The sequence below is a fragment of the Odontomachus brunneus genome, unplaced genomic scaffold (assembly GCF_010583005.1).
Source record: "Odontomachus brunneus isolate Ranch 3 - 2012 unplaced genomic scaffold, Obru_v1 Obru_scaffold_065, whole genome shotgun sequence".
NCBI lineage: Eukaryota > Metazoa > Arthropoda > Insecta > Hymenoptera > Formicidae > Odontomachus > Odontomachus brunneus.
In genome coordinates this window covers 1659382-1681227 of record NW_022639515.1, presented here as the reverse complement: position 1 = coordinate 1681227, position 21846 = coordinate 1659382, and the positions used below count along the sequence as shown (strand labels likewise).

At 41.3% G+C, this 21846-nt stretch overlaps 1 protein-coding gene across 7 annotated transcripts in view; it reads left to right on the top strand.

The window, feature by feature from the left end:
• The window catches only part of LOC116846486 (protein rhomboid), a 185261-nt gene that overhangs the window by 104957 nt on the left and 58458 nt on the right, over positions 1-21846 (top strand). For 2 of the 7 annotated variants that reach the window (XM_032820378.1, XM_032820380.1), the window contains exon 1: positions 12468-13521. The exons of the other annotated variants lie outside the window; for them this stretch is intronic. The gene's annotated coding sequence lies outside the window, so the exon portion shown is untranslated. Of the gene's footprint in view, positions 1-12467; positions 13522-21846 lie in introns of those variants that run through there. 7 annotated transcript variants of the gene reach the window in all.

Genomic DNA, 21846 nt, shown 5'->3' with positions numbered 1-21846 from the left:
TCTCTCTCTCTCTCTCTCTCTCTCTCTCTCTCTCTCTCTCTCTCTCTCTCTCTATCTATCTATCTATCTATCTATCTATCTATCTATATATCTATCTCTATCTCTCTTTCTCTTTCTCTCTGTGTCTCTTTCTCGCCGAATTGCGATCGGTCACTCGTGCGGCAGTCGATGAAACTGCGCCGTGATGCGTGTAATTTCGCCAAGTCGAAACTGTTGCCGGAGAAAGGGTGAGGTCGGGGCACGAGAGACAGTGAATGAAAATGGAAAACACAGACAGACAGACAAACAGACAGTATTTATTTCGTGTCGTGGTAAAATCAAACGAATAAAGCGCCGTGAGTGCTACGGTATTTCGTCGTACATACAGTCCCACGGATGCTTCACTATCGATAGATCGGTAGTTCTTACTGAAAATTTTCGGACACTCGCATCCGTATCTAACTGCATATCCCTCATGACTAATGATTAATTCAGCAAACGGGAACGTGTTTTCTTGGTTAATTAACAGTGATGAGAAACGCGTAGCTAGAAGCGAATGTGTACTCTCTTCAAATGAAACAGTGAAAATACCTCTGATCAGTAAGAGCATTTCACCGATAATCAGAGATTATTTACCGATTTTTAGTGAAAGCACTCCCACCTTACTGTTTCATCATTTTTCTTACTAATTTTGACCGATGAAAGTAAGATTCTACTGCAAAATTTGAACATTGAAAGAGAAGAAAATGTCTAAAAATTTAAAAAAATTTATTCGATGAGTATTAATGATATATTTACTAAAAAAATAAAATTTTTTTGTTTAAATAGAATGAACAGTTGCTTTCATAAAAAAGCTAAGGTTTTAAGAAAATATATATTTTCTACATAAAAAATATTTTTCTCTGTGTAAAAATATGTATATATATATATTAGTAAAAGTAAATGTATTATTAATACCCGCTGAGAATAAATATTTTTTTATTTTTTGAATATTTATACTATTTTTGAATATTTATACTATCACACCCAATATAATTTGCAAATTCGTTATACACCGTACGAATTTTTTTTCTGTGTCAGTAGTGATAAGATTAACGACTTTCATGTAATTTGCATGCCATAACATCGTCTGTATTTGCGAACTGCATCAATAATGATAACAATCGCTATCAACTAATCCCCTTTCCGAGATTTTATTGATTACAATGCTATACTTATTACTAAATCATCAGTTATAAGTATAACAATTCAGTGAAGAATACACTGATTGTACTTTAGAGAATATCTAGTCGAAAATTTCGTATGTATCGACCTATCGAATAGATCGATCTATCGAATGGTACTGCACCCACGAGTGTGCAGATGGCGTCGTAGAAACATCGTCACGCGGCGAGCACTTTCGATGTACGTGATCAATGCCGCAACCATCTTTGATTTTGTCGAGCGGCCATCGTTAACGTATCGATCGAAATCGCTCCGCGTTTTACTCATCTTTTGTCCGTCGAAAGTGAGTCCCGCGCATAAATAAATATCGGGAATGTCGAAAGTAGCAACATGCGATCGTCAGGACGTATCGCGAGCACGTCATTTGGGAATAATCTCTTCGTTTCTGGCTCTTCATTTTGTATCCAGCGCTTGTCGGGACGTGTCGAGCTGGCGTCTCTTACACTTGTAAGTATCGACTCACTCCAGTAGAAACAGAATCGGACGATCGTCGGTTTCTGAAACGGGAATTACAAGCGCGACAGGTAATCAGAGAGATAAATACATAATATGATGGGAAAGGAGGAGAATTGAATAAACAAAAATTAGGATTCACCGCGGGGACGATGGTGTGTAGCGGCAGACGTATATAGAGACGGGAAATTGGCTGCATGAATTATGAAATATGGGAGATGAATTTCGCATGAAAGGGGAGAAGATCTCTCCGATAGTGGCCTGACGGAGAGCAGACGAAGGGTGGAACGGAGGGGTGCCGGCAGAACGAGGGAGAAAGAGTCGTGGGTGACGGCGGGAAGGGAGGGGGGAGCTTTTTTAATCTGTCGATATTCAAGCCGCGACAAATTACTGCGGCACTGCGAGCAGCGCCGGCGCCTCCGAGGAACCGTGAGGCAGTTTTACCATTTATCGCCGATAATTGCGGCAGCTGCGCGCCGCCGAAACCACGCTGCAGTATTTTTAGTTTCGACGTTAATCGACTTAATTATCGCCGGCCGTTTCGGTCGCGTACCCCGCCTACCCCGTTCCGTTCTGTCCGTCCTTCGTTGGAATTCTCATGCGCGCGAATCCGCACGTTCGCCGAACGCTTCCGGAAACGCGGCGGGACAATAATGAGCGATATCGGCCATTGTCATCCGATAATATCGTCCGATATTATCCGACAAGGTTACCCGCGCCGTGATAAAAGAGAAAAGCTCGATAATTAATCGCCGTCTGTGATATATGGCTAATTTTCGGCCATGTCGTATACGTCGACTCGCATAGAAATTTGCCAAGATCTTTCTCCCCGTTGTGGCATAGATTCTGACTGGAATGCTAAAATTTAACCTAAAATTGGTTATTCCACTGCGATACTACATTTGGAAATTCCATTCTTGTCCCAAACATAAGCCCACTGTTTAAAAGTGAAACAGAAATACAATGAAAACTCGCGCTTTTTTGTCGGTAATATTGACATACTTTTAGGATATAAAAGGGGGAATCACATTTTTATGCCAATTATTATGTTTACGATAAAATAAAATACCAAAAAATAAAATAGTTTTGTATACTTTGAACATTTTACTGAACAATAGCATCATTTGGAAAGTTAACATATTTTATTCGATTCAAACGTGTAAAATGCAGATAAAAAAAAATACTGAGAATATTTTGAATTCACCCGTTTAAAATTGTATGTTTGAAACATTACACTTAAGAAAGCTTTGAGAAAACATACCGCGGTAAAATTGGGATCTGTTTGAGTTTTCCACTCCGCACTTTTGAAACATTACACTTCTAATCCGAATCTTTGTAGATTTCCCAATGAGATCTCACAATTTTTGTTGGAGAGGGGAGATGGAATCGGGTTGGATTTCAATTCCAGGAAAATTTAAAAAAGATTTCATTTCCAGGAAATAGGTGGATCATAATTATTCTGGAAAGTCAGGCTAGATCCCCATTAAGTCCTAAGGAATTTTCTATGCAGGGAAAGCGAAATTTTGCCTCTCGGGAAGAATCGTTCCGTACATGCGACTTTAATAATACATATCGATGCTCTTGTGTTTTGCGTGCGTGTGCTAAAATCTGGTCAATGAGAGAGAAAAACGCGTCGCGGCGAGCCGACACGGAAAATCGGTCCGTGAAGCAGCGTGTGTGATAGCCACTGTGTTTCATCCGCTCGGATATTTATTGCATCGCGATGCATGAAGTGCGACGCATCGAACGTAACATATTGATTGGGCGTCACGTCCCGTCCCTGTCAACAAGTAATGACCATTTGACATATGGTATACGGATTTTCATGGCCACGATAACCCGTTTTTCCATTGGCGGGTCGCGCCGATTGATCCCCTATTGGGCGTCACATTGAACCTAAATCGATCGTGACAGTTTCGTACGGCGGCGTGAAGGAAGGGACAGACAATTTGCGCGCGGTGAATTACGTAGGATAGACAACGATTATCATCAGCCACCTCTGTGAAGAGAAACTCCTGTAGAACTTCTGTAGAAAATATTTACTTAGAGTCGATTGTTCCAACCTCTTGGTAAACTACCCGACAATTGAATCATATGTCTGTCGTCGTTTTTCCTTCAAATTGGACACAGGTAGAGACATGATTTAACTGTAGTTTGAGTGTACCAAGAGGTTGGAACAATCGGCCCTTAGCTCGAGGAAACATCGCGTTTGAATATTTTCGCGTTACTCGAGGAGACTTGTCGCGCTCAACTCCGACAATGCGTCGGAGCAAACGTGCACACAGAACAATGCATACTGCATTTGCTTAAAGCATTTTATAAGTTCACATATCCACCAATCTATCATCAGAACTATTAAATTTATTGAAAGTAAACTCTGAATCCTAGTAAGTTTGGTATTTCCATCGAGAATATCCAATTAAAGCAAAAATTCAGTTTACTGCACAGAGTTCGATAAACTTTTTTTCTTTTTTTCTCGATAAAGTTTCATGATATTTTTGTAAAAAAGATAGATTGTTCTCTTTTGAATATATGATAATGAGCTTTTCTCAAATTTAAGATGTTATTGATTTAAGATGTTAGTTGTAAATTAAGATGTTAAGATGTTACGTGTATTACCTAGAAAATATTCTTTCGATAAGAATATTTATTGTATATATATCAAATATTATGTATCAAATTATATATACAAATATATATATACAAATATATATATATATATACATAAATTATATAACATATACAATTTTATAATAATACAAATATATATATTAATTAATTATATATACAAATATATATTATATATAATAATATTCTTTATAAAAATTAAATTAAACAAGAAAATATTCTCTCTTGAAGACCATTACTTAAAAGAAGGAAAATAAACTCTGAATAATCGGTTTTCTTAGCGGTAGAACAATATTTTTCTGTGTGTGCGGTGCTATTAATAGCGGTCTACGAAAAACACAAAATTGTTCAGTCGTAGTTTAAAGCTGAATTTCAGACGGCGACTTGTAAAAATCCGTCCGCGAACCGATGATATTTATTACGGTATATTTTACCGTCGGCCGTTTCTTAAGAGCGAGAGAAAGGCTCTCGACGCCGGCGACACGACGCACTGAGAACGCTCCGAGGAGGCCGAGGTCGCGCGAATTCGTGGACTAAAGCGCGATTTTTATAGCTGAGCTATCGCTGTTTCTGTCACGATGAAATATCACGGCGGGAGGGAGGACTTCTGGTACAATGCTCAGAGCGATCGTAATAATAATGGCGCACTTGGACGGAATTTCGCGGAATAATCGGTTTTTCCGAATTACTAACGCAGTGTCTATTCCACGCACCGTATTGCGTGCCGTGTCTCCTCCATTATTCATAAGACAGCAGTTCTCTGCGGGAAAATTGTATCAACTCACTGGAAACCGCAATTTACTTCGATAGCGTTTTATAGCGCGTTTCACGATAAATCGACCTTTTGCTATTTCTGTCGCGCTCCTGAGATTGATCGCGTCTCCTAAATCGTGCCCCATCAATTACTTTATATCAATTTACTATTAAATAAAAACGACATTAAAAAATTAAGGAAATAAATAAGTAATAGAAAATGTAAATAGAAAATTTTCAGATTATATATTATTTTGTGCGCACATTAAAAAAGTCAAGTACGGTTAATGAAATACGATTTCAATAATTTTCTCTTAGAATAAAAGCAGAGTTTTTCTAGTCAAAGTTAGGACAAAGCGTGCCGATTCCTGAATGTGGTCTGCATCCTGTCCGACATTTTTAAGGTCGACATGAGCGAAAATGAGAGAAAAGCTCCAATGGACAATTCATACTTTGGCATATATATAAAAGCAGAAAACAGAAGCCAATTAGAACTCGCGCTGGTAGAAAAGCAGAAACTATCAACTATATACCTAACCATCAGCGTGAGTTCTGATTGACTCCTACCTTTCTGCTTTCTTCTTTTCTTCCAAGGTGTGAATTCTCCCTAAGACTGAAATGCCGAAGCATGTTCTTCTAGTAGCTTCTCACTCACTCACTTCTTCTTTACAAATCGTGTACAATATCTTAACTTCGACTTGAGCAACTCTGCATAAAATTAGCCGCGAAGATTTCCAGTCGGAATCAATTATCCGCTGTGACAATTGAGTGATATCTATCCCTAGATATCTATCGTTCTTTTTTAGAAAAAAACGCAATTATTCCGATCGCAAACCTTTGCGAATAGTTCCCTAATGCCTGCCCTGAGCGCACGACAATCGAGTTCCCTCGATCGTTTCATTTCTTCATAGGGAAGTTCGTTCGTGTCGTGCAGTTTCGAGCGAAGAGTCCACTCTCGTCGATACGGTCCTGCGGCCGGAAATCATCTTCGCCATCGTGTTTTAGCCTCGATATCCGTTAGCTCGAACGAACGCGCGCTCTCAAAAGCGAGGGCGGTCCACCGCGGCCGGTGCATCGGAAACGGTTCGGCTTGCCTCACGGCGTGTAAAGGGCAATTTTCGCGACTGCTCCTCCTGTCACTTCCTTCGGTATCGGCTGGATGGCTGAGCGACATAATCACGTACATCACGATTCCACGATACCGAGCTGGATACAATCACACGGAAAGCCACGTGCGGGCAGGCGGACGTACGGACGGACGCGTCCCTCTTTTTGTTCCCGCTGGACGAATGATGGAGCTTCGACGGGAAGAGGAGAATCTGGAAAAATATCACGGCCGCGAGATCAAACGGAATGAACGGCTCGCTTCCCATCCTCCGTTCCTTCCATCTCCGGGCCAGAGAAAAAGATAGATGGTTGTGATGAAAGAGGGACCGGATGTGAAGAGGAGATAGACATGATAGAGAGAGAGGGAGGGAGAGAGAGAGAGAGAGAGAGAGGGATAGGGGAAAGAGACAGAAGGAGAGGAGCTGGAAGGGAGAGTAGAAGAGGGACGTTTTCAATCTATAAATATAAACCATCGCGCCAATTCCAGCTGCTTTCTGTTCCCTATATTGGATGCCAATTCCGTCTATACTGCGTATAGTGGCTGCGAATTCTATCCGCACGGTTTCCCCGGTGTCGTCCTTTTCGCATCCAGCCATATATCGACTTTGTTATCATCCTTCGAACGGGCGTTAGGCGACCTCTCTCGCCGCATTCTCCGATTCCTTTTTTAGCAGCTCTCTGAAAGTTGATGCGAGCAGCTTTCAAGGAAAGTCCCGGGGCTAAAAGCGTGATTCCGCGCGAGATTCGCGAAACCGGCGAGAGGACGAGGCTTGTGTTTCGACAACGGAGGATTTTTTCATATCGGGTGTTCTCTGCTTTGGTGTGCCGTTAATATCGGATTGTGCAATGAGCAATTTTTCAGATAAAAATGAAATGGTTATGTTTTTACGTTGTTATAACTTTATAAAACAATGTGTGTACGTAGGACGTATGGCAAAATATCTCATAGATTAAAACGACACATTGTTTTATACATTTATAAACAAAAGTTCAATCGTTTTATTTTATCTGAAATATCCGAAATTACATGTTACGCGACCCAATAATTCGTTATAGCGCAGATGACATACACAGAGAGAATATTATAGTTTTTTTTTTTTTTTCAAATAAATTTTTTTTAATTTTATTATATTTCTGCACGCGCAAAAAAATATCTGAAAAATAGAGAACATTTATGTATTGAACACTAATAACATATTCATCTAAGTTTAAATTCTTTTATCTAAATAGAATATCTATAATAGAATATCTTTAATCTAAATAGAATAACTGGTTTTTCATGATAAGTTGAGATTTTCTTAATACTTCAAGAAAGTATATTTTTTATTTTTTATTTATGTGTGTTATTAGTACTCTCTCTCTCACCGAATATAAATACTTATTATTTTTTAACAGAAGTGAAGCCATTGAGAGTCGATGCTGAGTGTTTCTTGCAATCAATAATGCACTCAATAATGGAATCAATGCGCATGGAAAGTATTAAAATAAAAGGTGGTTTTTAATAATTTTAATAATTGTAGAAAAATATTAGGGGATTTAGGGTCGGTTTGTTAGTGGAAGATTGATTCATCGCATACGTTGTAAAGACCGGAAAATCATTTTGGTGCGTGCGTTTTTGACACTACAATCATTATTCTCCCCATCATAGACATTTTGCAAAAAACATCCAGCATTGGCTCTTAATGGCCTTATTCCTGTTAAAAAATAATAAGTATTTATATTCGGTGAGAAAGAGAGGGGGGAGAGAGAGAAAGAGAGTACTAATAACACACATAAATTAATTTCTATTAATATTTAAAACTTAGGTGTTACTTATAAAGAGCCTTAAGATATTTATATTATTTTTTAGATATTTTTTTCAGTGTAGTAGAGCAGAAATAAACTGTCAATGAGATCTATCTTGGAATACGGTAAAATTCACTGGAAACACAGTAAATTCTTTAATGGCATATTTCACAGTTTCTAGAATATAAATTACACATATGCAAATGAAAGGATAAATATAAAAATGAAAGGATAAAGGATAAAGAAAGCCAGAATACTGCAGAATGTTGATTTATTCCTTCATAAAATTCTACACAATGATTCGATCGCTTCTGTGTAGCACGAACTGAATTTTCTGAACACTCACAGTCTAATTTTTATTTACGATAATACGTTATATCGCTATGTATAAATAAATCGCTATGTATAATCGCATCTGCATAAGAATATTAATGTCCCTCTTGTTGCAACAATATCCGTGTTTTTCGTTGAGAAACTTTTCCTCTTTCATTTTTCTTTATCTCATTGCGTCTTTAAATCGTGCTCTGCACCGCGCTTTTGATATCGAATGGTAAAGCCAATACGTGACGTTACAACGTAAGCCGCTGGATTTATTCGCTCGCTTCCACTTTTTCTTATCGCATTCCCGTTTTACCTTTCACAATTTCGGTCACATCGCTCTCTCTCTCTCTCTTTCTCTCTCTCTCTCTCTCTCTCTCTCTCTCTTTCTCTCCCTTCTCTCTACCTCTTTGATTGAAATATATAAATATAAATTTTTGCACCAACGGGACACGGCGGCTGCGCTGTACTCCCTTTATTGAATGCCGATACCGACTGGGAATCCTCTCTCGCGCGGTTTCCTCTTTGGACTTCTTTTCACTCGTATCCCATCGGAACTTTCTTATCTCGCGAAGCGTTGCTCGATGATGTCACGCGTGACAACGCGCGACGCGATGCAAACGGAGTCTAAAGTTACGCTTCACGCGGAAGTATACGAGATAAGACCGGTTTCGCATTCGAAAACTTTTACATATTTTTATTTCGCGACGAGGAAAGGGAAGGTAGGAAAGGGAACTCGCGATTCAATTTTCATCCTCCGCGATTTACCCCTCTCCCGCCTGCCGAGTCCCTTTATTCTCGAGATTCGACCGTCATTAAATAGAAATTTCGCAGAAATAGAGAAGTATACGTAGCGGAATCTTTCCTTTACTCATTGCTGTCCTGAATATAAATGCTCCCAATCTACATACGTAAACCCCGGCGCAGGTTTCGCGCTGTCTTCCCCTTTTTCCCGTCGAACGCCAACAATGAGTAGGAAATCGCGTATTTACCGCGTTTCCCAAGCAGAAATCTTTTTCATTTTATCGTGTCCCTCTCTCTCTCTCTCTCTCTTGGCTATCTCGTCGAGCGTGGATTGTCTTGCTCTCCCTCGTTCTGCTAGCGCTCGGACCGCATGAAAGAAAACGGAGCTTGCGTCTTCGCCGCGTCCATGTTTCGCCACCACGTGGCCACATCGCGCCGACGAGGCAAAAAGGAGATCTTCGTACCGGCGACGGGATTGTAGAGAGAGAGAGAGAGAGAGGGGGTGGAAGGAAGGGATGGAGAGAAGGAGAAGGAAGGAGTCCGGAGTTCCCTACAGGCTACGGCGCTAATTGAACCTTAAATCCAACGATTAGCCGTACGAAGCGTGTAATTGTGAGCGCCTGTAGGACACGCGGTAGCTAACGTTAATTTAATTAAACCTTGCCGCCGTGCGCCAAGAACGTCCTGACCGACTGCGCGAGCAGTCCGCTCTCGCGGAGCTGCCTCGCAAGCTCGCGCGGAAATTCGCTCGCGTCCGGAGAGGTCGCCGTAATTTCGATCGCAGAAATTTTCCATAACTCCGACACACGGCGAAGCGCGCCACACGCCGTCGATTATCGCGTCGCCGTTCCTCCTCGCGATTATTAAACGCGCGCGCGAATTATTTTCGACGCCGCGTAGCTGCAGCCGTGCAGGAAATTTCAGCTCGCGCTTTCAGCACGGCTGGTGGGTTTCGCCGTGTGTGTAATCGCCGATTTTCGGTTTACCTGATTTTAATGAACTTCAATGTCGGCTCTTGAGAGATCGCAGCGACGGGGATCTCCCGTCTGTCTCGCGAGGCGTGCGCTCCCTTTAATTGGGTGCTTAATACTTAACGCCGGTGACGGTTTGCCGACTGGGTCGATTTAAATCTTTGAAGCCAAGCTTTAAGGAGGATCACGTGGCGTCTCTCAGATGGATTAAACGACTCCGGTACGCCGCGTGGGCTTCTCAAATCTCAGCTTTAAACAGTAATTCATTCGCGTTCCGCGGCTATCGCGAATAATCGCTGTTCGCATTCGCGCAGCGCGGCCTAATCTCCCCTCCCATTTCTACTCTTCCCTAGAAATGCGGAAGTTATTTCTCGTTACTATTTTGATAATATGTTCGAATGGCTGGCGATACTGTAGATTGCGAATAAACGAGTTTCGCGATATACCGCGATAATATAAGTATGCAAACACTGCTGCGACGGAAGATAACTCTTAATCATTTCTTTCGACATGTCGCACGTAAGATCTCCTGGCCAATATTCTGAATTATGTTTCGAATTAAAATTAACAGCATTATTTAAGATAAACTAGTTTATTAGTTGTACATCAGTTTCTGACAAGAATTCTGTGACATCATTAGGCGGAATTTTGCAAAAACTTGACATGTACGCGCCAGAAGAAGCCGAAAGCTTTCTCATAACATTTTCTACATTTTTGCTGCGCGAACATTTCCCTGCATAACATTACCTGTACTTTAGAAAGGTCGATCGAGCTACATATTGTCGATTTTCTTCTACGACCCGCAGATTTTCGCAACTTTTTTAAATTGTAAAATAAACTGCACTGCGAGAAAAGTCTTGAATACATCTTTGAAAGATTTCTGAGGAATGTCTGGAAGTATGATAAAATGCTACCGGAAAATTACGATAAGGAAATTCTACTTGCTTTTTAATGGTGACTCTGTATTGTCAAGATAACAATTTTAAAATAACAGTTTTACCACAAAAGAGAAGAAAAAGTATCGCAAAATACTATCTCGTCAAAATCTGTCACATTCTCAGTTGAAGTATCGCAAGGAATACTTCGGGTTAATGTTAACGTTGATTGCTTGGCAACCAATATATTAAGTGATGATCAATGAATTAGGTAAAAACATGCATTAGATAAGGGCCATTGGTAATCATACAGAGTAGAAAATGTGACTTTTGGCCAGTGAGGTTTTGCTCAGATGCTTACACTGCGTGCCGGCACAGCGCGCAGCTGATGCGGAATTCAGCGTGCAGAATTCCGCGAACGCTCGAAACGCGCAAATCTCGAGATTCGGGCTGCGAAATTAATTTCATTCAGCGATCTCCCGTCTGATTGATTTCCATCGGACCTAACCCGGCTCAGCCGGCTGTCCGACATTGCTGGAGGGTTTCTTCTTTCCGCCTCGTATACCACCAGACGCTAATGAGACCGTGTTCATTAACATCGGCGCGGCAGGCCAATTGGAGTTTGCAAATGAACCTGTCCTGGTGGCCAAAGGATTCCGGGGGAACAAACCGGGGGGAGGGGGCCGGCTGCGGGCGATTCGTATTAAAATCGCTACGAGACCGAATTACCGCGGATTAAAATTGCAACGGGAGCGGATTAGCGCGGCGCGTTGAGGCAAGGGGAGGTGAGAGAGGAGCGAATCGGGCGAGGCGCATTTTTCACCGCGGCCGACGTCCCGTTGCCGTATTCCAGCGGAAAAGCGTGGCGACGCCGATCCGCTGTGCGCTTCCCGTCGCCCCTCGCAGCTGAGAAATAAGAGGGGCGACGTGGCGCTGGGATTCTTTCCGATAACGACCGCAATTTAGGCCGATAAAGGGAATCGACGAGGCCGCGCTTTATCTCCGCGCCTTCTGGCTCCGCTGTAATCAGTGTTTGTCAAACTGTCGTCGTCGTTGTCGTCGTGGTGGAGCGCGGCAGTGCCGGTCTCCGCTTCTGCGGGGGCCCTGGAGTGTAACGTGAGCGACGGGACCGATGTAAATTTGGCGCGATTTGTAGTCAAGCGTGTTTGTCTGGGAGACGGAGGGAAGAGTCGCGGCCGGCGAGCCTCGCGAAATACAACTGAACGCGGATTTTTGGCGGCGAGACATGCCAGGCTAATTTTTCACCGTTCATTGTGCGCGGCTGTATTTCACGATAGCGCCTCTTGTCTGTATTTCCGCCCTAATTTATAGCATGCGCGCACGCACGCGAGTAACATTTTGTGTTGCAGAGAGCTCCTCGTATCGTAGGCATCGTGATAGTAAGATTATCAATCATCAATTCTTGTTAAATCACAGTATTTCATTACGGTGCTCAGAGTTATCCCCAAGTAGGAGAATTTCCAGCAAAAACCGGTCGCTAGTCGGAGACTGGCCAGGTTTTATTGGCTAGGATTTATTAGACAGTAACTAGACAGGAAAATACTGTCCAGTATTCCTCGACCAGTTCCTGGTCAGAAACTAGACAATAAAAATGGTTGGTGAATTCTGGGCAGTTTCCGGTCTAGTAAAAACACGAAAAATACGAGTCAATGTCTCTTGGTTAGTTAAAAGAAAAAATGACAATTATAAATCAAATTGCAACCATCTCAATAATGCATGAATTTGTATTGAAAGACTCTACCTTCTGTAACACCTGTGTTACATAACTTTTTATATTGAATAATACAAATTATTTGGTAGAATTATTTGTACAAAAGAAGGTTTAGTTAGAAATTGGTCAGAAACTGGTCAGAAATTGACTAGTTTTATCGTCCGTTTATCCGTAACCAAAATAGAAAAAGAATCGCTCTTTCTGTTTGGGTCTCGACGATTCTCTGTACAAAACATTCGATTGTGAACTTGCAACTTTTTATCCAACAATCTTTTGAAACATTTTGCCAAGCTTTTGTAGCTCGTAAAACTTATCAGGTTTTCATGCAGAAAATCGCTTACGCACAACATAGAGAAAACACCACGACGTTTCAAAAACTTACGAGCTGTCTGTTTGTCGCGAGTCGGAAATTATTGATAAAAGTATCTGTAAGTAGAAATAAATCCGCCGATAATACTAAAATAATCTGCCTAGGGCGCCTCGGACGCTAAAGCCGTCACTAAGCACGTTGTGCTTGGGGAGAGGGAGGAGAGAGAAACCCGCCGGTTGCGCTAATCCGATTTTTCCGTCTCGCCGAAAATTTAGCGGCGCGCGTCGCACGGCAGGAGAGAAACGTCTCGCCTTCCTCCGGCCGCGTTAATCGATTTCTATTAGCGAGAAGCGCCGCCGTGAAGCCGCGATGCGCCGCTACCGCCACCGCTGTTAACGATAATCTACGCGATAACGACCGAGAAAGTCTGAAGCTTCGTTTCAGTTTCGGTCGCGCAACGGTTATCTCGCCGCGACATCGTGCAGCCGGAGTGTACTATCTATACCTCTCACGGTCGATGAAGTCGAGCATCGTGACTGCAAGGGCAAGTCACCAGACTAAACCGATACGATGACGGTGATTGACGAAAGCGCGAACTTAGGAATATAACGAAGCCGGGTTTTCGAGATTGGCCATCATCTGGTAAGAATAAGGATTAAAATTTTAACTTTAATTCCAAAATTTCAATATATATTTTTTTTATTTTAAATACTGCGAGATTATTTATTTTCTTTTATTTCATGATGCCGAAACTTGTAAATATAAAAATGTCAAATTGTCGAGATCAATAAGCGTCCTGGTAAAAGTAAGAATTTTAATTTTATTTTCATGTAATTTTAGTTTTTAACCCATCTTTAATTTATTTATCTTCAACTTAACTTTTATTTCTTATTTCACGCGTGCACGAACATGGAATCTCTCTTACACTTCTCTCTTCCTCTCTTTCTCTCTCTCTCTCTCTCTCTCTCTCTCTATATATATATATATATATATATATATATCGCTCTCTCAAGCGGCAAGCTTAGCAAACGCGAAATCTATCGATCCGCACATCTGCAGACTAAACATGCGAGCAAAAGAAAACGGATATTTATATCAAGATATTTATAGCTAGCTCTTTTTTCTGCTCATTTATTTAGCTTGCTAGACATTTATATCACTTTTTTTTCCTTCTTCCTCCACCTTTATTTGATCGTCATGCATGACGAGGTCGCATAACGCGCGCGCCGCTCGGCGGTCTCTCTCTCTCTCCGGCCGGGGAGGATGCAATTGCGAGATGCAATTGCAAATCGAGCGTGGGGTCGCGCGCGCGATGTGGTCGGGCGCGCACGGAAAGAAAAGACAGGCAATTAACGCATCCGCTCGGGCTCGCAGGAGCAATCGAGTTTACGAAACGAAGCGCCCGTAAATTCCCGCGGGGGCCAAGGGCCGTTGACGATGTCGGAGAGACCGGCGGCTCGCGTCGCGCGTCTTTTCCAATCGAGCGAAAAGCCCCGGCACGGATAATGAAACGTACACACACGCGGCCGAGCGATCGCCGTTCAAAACGACGGGACATAAATCCCGCACTTTCGCGTACGTCCAAATGATTGACAGCCGGCGACGCTACAGCTGTTGTTTATCGCGCGTACCCTCCGCTCCCCTCCTCCACTCCGCCGCCCCTTTTTTTCGGATAGATAGATGAATAGGACAGATACGATTATTTATTATGCGCCATCTCGACGCGCGATCGACGCCGCGAGCAACGAGCCGGGATGAAAAATTGGTCGCGCCGGATTGGTCAAGCCTGTCGGGGGCGTCGTAAATAGTGTCTCTTCTTTTTTCATTCTTTCTATCTTTTTTGCTCTCGTATGCGCGTTTCCAACGTGTGTAACTTGTTGTTCACGCTGTTACGTAATTATACCGCGCGGAAACGCAAAGGGTACGCGACACATCGAGCCGTGGGACGCAAGGACGCTTCGACACGACGCGTCGTGCGCGAAATAGCACAGTACACAACAGGAGGCCGATGTATTTGTCGCCGTTCGGCCGCGATACGTAGCTGTTGAGCAGGCAGCGCGACAGAAGTTTGATTGCGACGAATTAATTCAATTCGTAGCCGCGCGTCTGCAATTTTATGCATAATTACTGGTCGACGGGACGAGCATTTCCTGTGTCAGAGCGGCCGGAAGTGCATCGCGACAACTGCGCCGGTGATGAGTTTGTAACTATTACAATCTCATCCTGTTTCATTGGCTCTAGGAATAACAAAATAAAGAAATGTATAAACAGTGGCCAGTAAGAGTCTAACAGTTAATATTGCTGTATGGGTACATAAGTTTATTGTTATATAAATTCATTTTTGTCATGAAGCTGATTTATTCAGTGCATATCTTGAAACTAAAGTAAATTTATACTACAATAAATTTATCTTGAAACTAAAGTAAATTTATACGACAATAAATTTACTTAACCATAATATCGATTGTTAGGCTCTTCTTGATCATTATTCGTATTTTTCTTCCGTTTACCATTACAAGCGTTTGGAACTTCGCGTACAATGAGAGAGGAAATATAAAAAAAAATAATAAAAAATTATTCTTGCAAAGGTTATTGACAACGAGTCGCGCCTTTGATCGTAGATTTGTCTTTCAATTGAGAAGAAAGCAGTCGATTGTTCAACATAATACTCAATTAATTGATTAAATAAAGAGACATTTGCCTTCTTCAGCGGAAGCGAGGCAGTCTAAGTTCGCGAATGCAATTTGTTTCACGTCTTTACGACTATTTTATGCGGAGTTATCGACGAGCGGCGAAATCGTCAGATAAAGACCAAGGCCGCTCACAATGTTTTACGCGCTACTCGGAGAAGGGAGAGATATCAAGTGCGAGGTGTGAACGCACCATGCAATAATATGGGTGCTTGACACCTTTTGCAACGCGCTGATAAGGGTTCCACCATAGAAGGAGGAGGCGTACTAGATGGCGGCGGGACGCCGTGTGTTCGGGATCTGCGTATCTTTTCGTTCCACAGAGAGAAAAATATCGAAAGCGCGGTTTTTTTGCTAAGTCGGAACTCGAACCCGACCATTATGCAACATTCTTCGCGCGTACCAACTTTAGAAACGGCAAACTCTTCGAGCGGCTGTATCTCGGCGAGAAATAAACGTACGGATGTGAAACAAAAGGCATAGGGTAAACTCAGGTATGATGGCCATAGGCTGTAATTTCTCTAATAATTGCAAAACATTGCAATTTGTGTAATCAGTCACAAAGATAATCGATATTTATCGTAGTGTATATGCGTACATTTCTCAAAATAGCAAGATTATGAATATTATATTATATTTTTATTTTCGACTACCTGTAGAATTTCTCATGCATCCACTAAAACTTGCTGTAACGTCGAATAAATTACAGTTAAGCTATCGCAATTAACGTTAGATACATAAAGTAGGTATGCAAGTTGTAACATAACATGCATTTTTATTTTAGTTTTCACTATTTGTTTATAAGTACTATTATAACCGTCTTTCACTTACATTTTGGTAAGATGGCCCACTATCATTCTAACATTTATAAAACGAAGGTCGTTATATTTCAAAAATTACTTTCAATATTACAGTAATTAAATCTTATGTGCAATATGTTTTGATCAAAAATTGGATTTAGAACTTAAGTTTTGTAATAGAGATTTCTATTTTATATGTGTATTATATTTTTCACAAATAATATGTATTAAATATCCCATACTAAAATGAGTATATCAAATTATGTTTTTTTATTATTTTATAAAATAATAAGTGCAGAATCTTGAACATAAAATATGTATGAGTCATCTATTCTTTACGGCCATCTTGTCTTAAACATTTAGGTAAGATGATCAATACTCATGTTTTGATATTTTTGTAATAAATAATTTCACTGAAGTATTTTCCTTTTAACTCTGATGGTATAATGTTCTGTAGGCTTCAGTGCAGTGATGTGCCAAACTCTATTAAGAAATAACAATAAAAAATTTATTTTATTTGCATTTTAAAAAGTATGGTTATCTTATCCGAATTTACCTTACTTCTCGTTGTTCGACATGCGTTCGCGCTCGTTGCATGCTCTTGTCTTGACGTGTTTGATTACGATGTGAACGCGATATGTTTTGTGCAAAGATGCCGAGATATATTTAGAAAGTGGAAATAGAGCGAATGTCGAATTTGATCGCAATATGGCGCATTAATAGATTAGAATGCTAATTGATGAACGTAATCGGCAAATCTCTCAGTAATTAAAATTAATCAATCTTCATGTATAAAATCACGAATAATCGATCGATGAAATTAATTACTAATCAAATTCTGACTTCGTCAATTACACTCCGATTAATAATTAATTCATGAATCAATTAAATTATTGATGATTACATATATGACAATTGGTTTATTTTAATGATTAGTTTGCTGATTACTTTAGTCAAAGAAAATTTCATTCGCCTAATACTGGCGTAAAGTACAAAGTTGTGCGCGTTTTCACTCGACAATTTTCGTACGATATTTTTTGTGCAATCTGTCATTTATTCCCATATAACACGCGTGTGATTTGAGGAGGACTGATCAGTATTGTAATATTATTTTAATATCACAGAACCCACATTTGATATTGCGCGAGAAATTCACGCTTATTTGACGATTGATTGTGAATGCTCAGCCGAGAATTGATTGCCGATCTCGTATTATGGCCGGACTGTAATACTGCCGTGGTCTCCGCGGTGCTGGCTGCCAGTATCGGACCGAGATTGAAAATTGGCGTGTCTAGTAATATTAGAAGTCTAGTAATATTAGTAAATAATATTAGAAGCTAATAATAATCTGACAGATATATCTATGCAGATATAATCGCGCCTTAAATTAACGATCAGCGGTGATCATCGCGCGGCGGTCGACATGTAAAACGTCGCTCTTCCTTTTCTCTTTGAAAGCGTCGCATTACGTTGACTCGGCACGTTTACCGGCCACCACCGCCGTTACCACGATACGCGCTCGTGGAATTAACAACGACATTCGGGAACGATGGCGTGGCCGGATTACCGAATATCTGCGCTCGCAGTGAAATTATCCAGCCGCCATTAAACGCAGCGGGACGCTATCAGTCAATTTGTTTAATTTCTCACGACGTTAACACACCGCATTGGACGTTATTCACGACCGTTCTCGCGCCTACAACCGGGCTGGGATCAACGAAGATCCGTGGAGGGAGACGGGAGGATATGTGTGTGTGTGTGTGTGTGTGTGTGTGTGTGTGTGTGTGTGTGTGTGTGTGTGTGTGTGTGTGTGTGTGTGTGTGTGTGTGTGTGTGTGTGTGTGTGTGTGTGTGTGTGTGTGTGTGTGTGTGTGTGTGTGTGTGTGTGTGTGTGTGTGTGTGTGTGTGTGTGTGTGTGTGTGTGTGTGTGTGTGTGTGTGTGTGTGTGTGTGTGTGTGTGTGTGTGTGTGTGTGTGTGTGTGTGTGTGTGTGTGTGTGTGTGTGTGTGTGTGTGTGTGTGTGTGTGTGTGTGTGTGTGTGTGTGTGTGTGTGTGTGTGTGTGTGTGTGTGTGTGTGTGTGTGTGTGTGTGTGTGTGTGTGTGTGTGTGTGTGTGTGTGTGTGTGTGTGTGTGTGTGTGTGTGTGTGTGTGTGTGTGTGTGTGTGTGTGTGTGTGTGTGTGTGTGTGTGTGTGTGTGTGTGTGTGTGTGTGTGTGTGTGTGTGTGTGTGTGTGTGTGTGTGTGTGTGTGTGTGTGTGTGTGTGTGTGTGTGTGTGTGTGTGTGTGTGTGTGTGTGTGTGTGTGTGTGTGTGTGTGTGTGTGTGTGTGTGTGTGTGTGTGTGTGTGTGTGTGTGTGTGTGTGTGTGTGTGTGTGTGTGTGTGTGTGTGTGTGTGTGTGTGTGTGTGTGTGTGTGTGTGTGTGTGTGTGTGTGTGTGTGTGTGTGTGTGTGTGTGTGTGTGTGTGTGTGTGTGTGTGTGTGTGTGTGTGTGTGTGTGTGTGTGTGTGTGTGTGTGTGTGTGTGTGTGTGTGTGTGTGTGTGTGTGTGTGTGTGTGTGTGTGTGTGTGTGTGTGTGTGTGTGTGTGTGTGTGTGTGTGTGTGTGTGTCTATGGGAAATCGATCGAGAGAACCGACTGACACATTCGCGGGACCACCTGTTATTTTCCATCTCTTGATATCCCCTGAACGCGCGAGGATAGCGCGCTCATAAAATCCAATCATATAGTTCGCACGCGCACGCGCCGGGAGTTTCATTTCAACTCTGAACTATAGACGTGGTGTCATTGACATGTCATACGACGTGCCTCGTCGATCGGACGTCTAATTCACGATAATACCTAGTGAAGACCTAATCGACATTTCGACGTTTACGTCCACGTTAATTTCGTGCACCCTTGATCGTGCACAGTGCCCCTTCTATACATCATCGCGTAATTAACAAACGCAAACTTGCGAATGGAGAGAGAAGGAAAAACGATAATTAACGCTAGAAAATGTAGTATGTGCGAGTAACTTTTTATTCATTCTAAGAGCCTTAATTCCAGCAAGACGGTGATAATCTATGATAGATGCAGAAGATTTTATAGTGAAAGAGAGAGAAAATTACTTGAATTTATATGAAGTAAGATTTTATAATAAAGAGGAACTTAGATTGTGACATTCTGCTGTAATTTGTTATCCTCTAATTTTATATGTACTATTTATATTTTGGGAACTGAAATGTGCTATTATAAAAATTTTTCTGTTTCTTGTACTGAGAGAAAGATGGACTTTACTAACAGTCTTTTGTTTTTCTGTACTTCTATAGAAATATAGTAAAGCTGAAAAAAACTTATAGATAAAGAAAAACAAATTGCTCTTTTTCTTTCTCTTCTCTTCTCTTCTTTCTTTCTATAATATTGTATTCGTATACAATTAAGAGATGAGCAATCAGAGATAAGTACTTTTTATTCATTAAAGTAATGTATCATAAAAAAGTAATGGAAATCCGTTTCAATGAATGACAAAATAAATACTAGAGGCGGAGTTTAAGACTTTCATTGCATCTGAAGTTAGTCACGCTACTTTTCTGTAGTTAAACTCGATCGAATGAATTTATCCAGGAAATGGACCGCTGTCTCGCAACGTGGAAAGAATATTTGCGTTGGCACGGTAACACATGACAAATGAAAGAACAACGCGCAATCTCGCGTCCGTGGTGCGTTTAGGCATTCCGGCGCATTCAAAGCGAACAAACACGTTGCAAGAGTCACCGCGGCTTATGACGCTTTAAAGCGCCGCGAGAGCAGAGAAATGGAGCCTTTCCTTTTCCACGAGGTCGCGGCGCATCAACGCGACGGCAATTCCTACCACGCCGGTGTTAAAAATGCACGTTCGTCGATCGCAGCTTTTTCCCGTGCACGCACGAGTTTCGCAGTGAAACTGAGATCTTCGTCCAGCGCGACAGAGAGGGTGTCTCATTGCCTCGCTGATGACGACACCCCCGCGGGCTATTCTTCCCCGGGAACGGATCGCCGGCGCCAACGTTGTCGTCGCTCGCTGCAAATGGCATCTCGTGAGTTTCGACTGTAAGCGCGAGAAACGACAGAAATATCAAATTAACCGGCGGCGCGAGATTGCCGTCGCGAGAACTCCGATACTCCTCTCCTAAATCCATACTGCACGAGTTGACATCCGCTGCGCGCCGGGAATACTCTGCCATCCTGAGTCGATATTTTGGTTCCACATTAACCCTACAAATCTCGTCGAACTCGGAGGACATTATGCGGAGGACATTGTTCTATCTTGATGCACTAAATGGTTACTTGACAACGCGTTCTCCATGTTGAATTGTCCTTGAAAGAGGATTTGCTTTGGAATTATTTAATACGCGATTATTAAACTCAGACACACACAGTATTGAAAGAATTGAATATTATATAATTCTGTAATGAATCTTTCATAATATGTTTAATAATAATAACTTTATTGTCATAAAAGACACAAAAAAAAGTAATTGTTTATTATAAAAAAAAGAGTACTTGAAAATCTATTTGCAGGATATAAAGTATATTTATATAAATAAACTATATATCCCATGAATAAATTTTCAAACATTTGTTCTTAATATATATGTTTTGGGAAAAGAAAATGATCATGATATCTAAAAAACAAAATAAAATTTATTTATTGGATACTGATAACATATTTCCTCAAACTCAAATTTTGTTATTTAAATAGAGTAAGCAATTGCTTTAATAAAAAATTAAATTAAAAAGAAATGTATATTTTCTTATTTGAAAAATATTTTATAGGTAAAAACGTGGTATCGTTTTATTGGTATCCATCGAATAAATGTTTTATTTCTTAGATTTACTTTTTCTTTAGCGCACAATAAAATCTTAGAACTTAAATAGAAAGAAAAAGTAAGGAAAATGGCGCTAAATAATGATTTGCATGAAGATAGCACAACAGTTTGTATAGTGTTACATCTCGGAATTCGTCATTGGTCCTTCGAGTTGGACGGAATTCGCTGCGTTGACGCGGAATGGACAAAATTTCGATTCGGGGTGCGCATTGCGATCAATGCGAAAGTCCTGTTAACGATACGTATTGTCGCGGGCTTACGATGGCGGCATTTTTGGCGACGTACGATTGCGTTCGTTAAACAAACGGCCGAATAAATCGCCGTTGCATCTCGTTATAAAACGCGCAACAAAGTTGCGCTCGCCCATTGCGTCATCGCTTTATTGCGCTAAGCTTTTACGCCCGTGTACTTTGTATGCGCTCTCGTTGTTACCGTGGTAACGGTTCGCCACGACCGACATTACAGGCAAGGAAAGCTGATGATACAGCCGATAAACAATGAAGCGGAGTATGGAATTCGTTGTGTGATAAAAGTAACAAAAATATGGACTGCATAAACGCACGCCAAGTACCAGGAATAGTGGAACGCGTCTCTCCCTCTCTCTCTCTCTCTCTCTCTCTCTCTCTCTCTCTCTC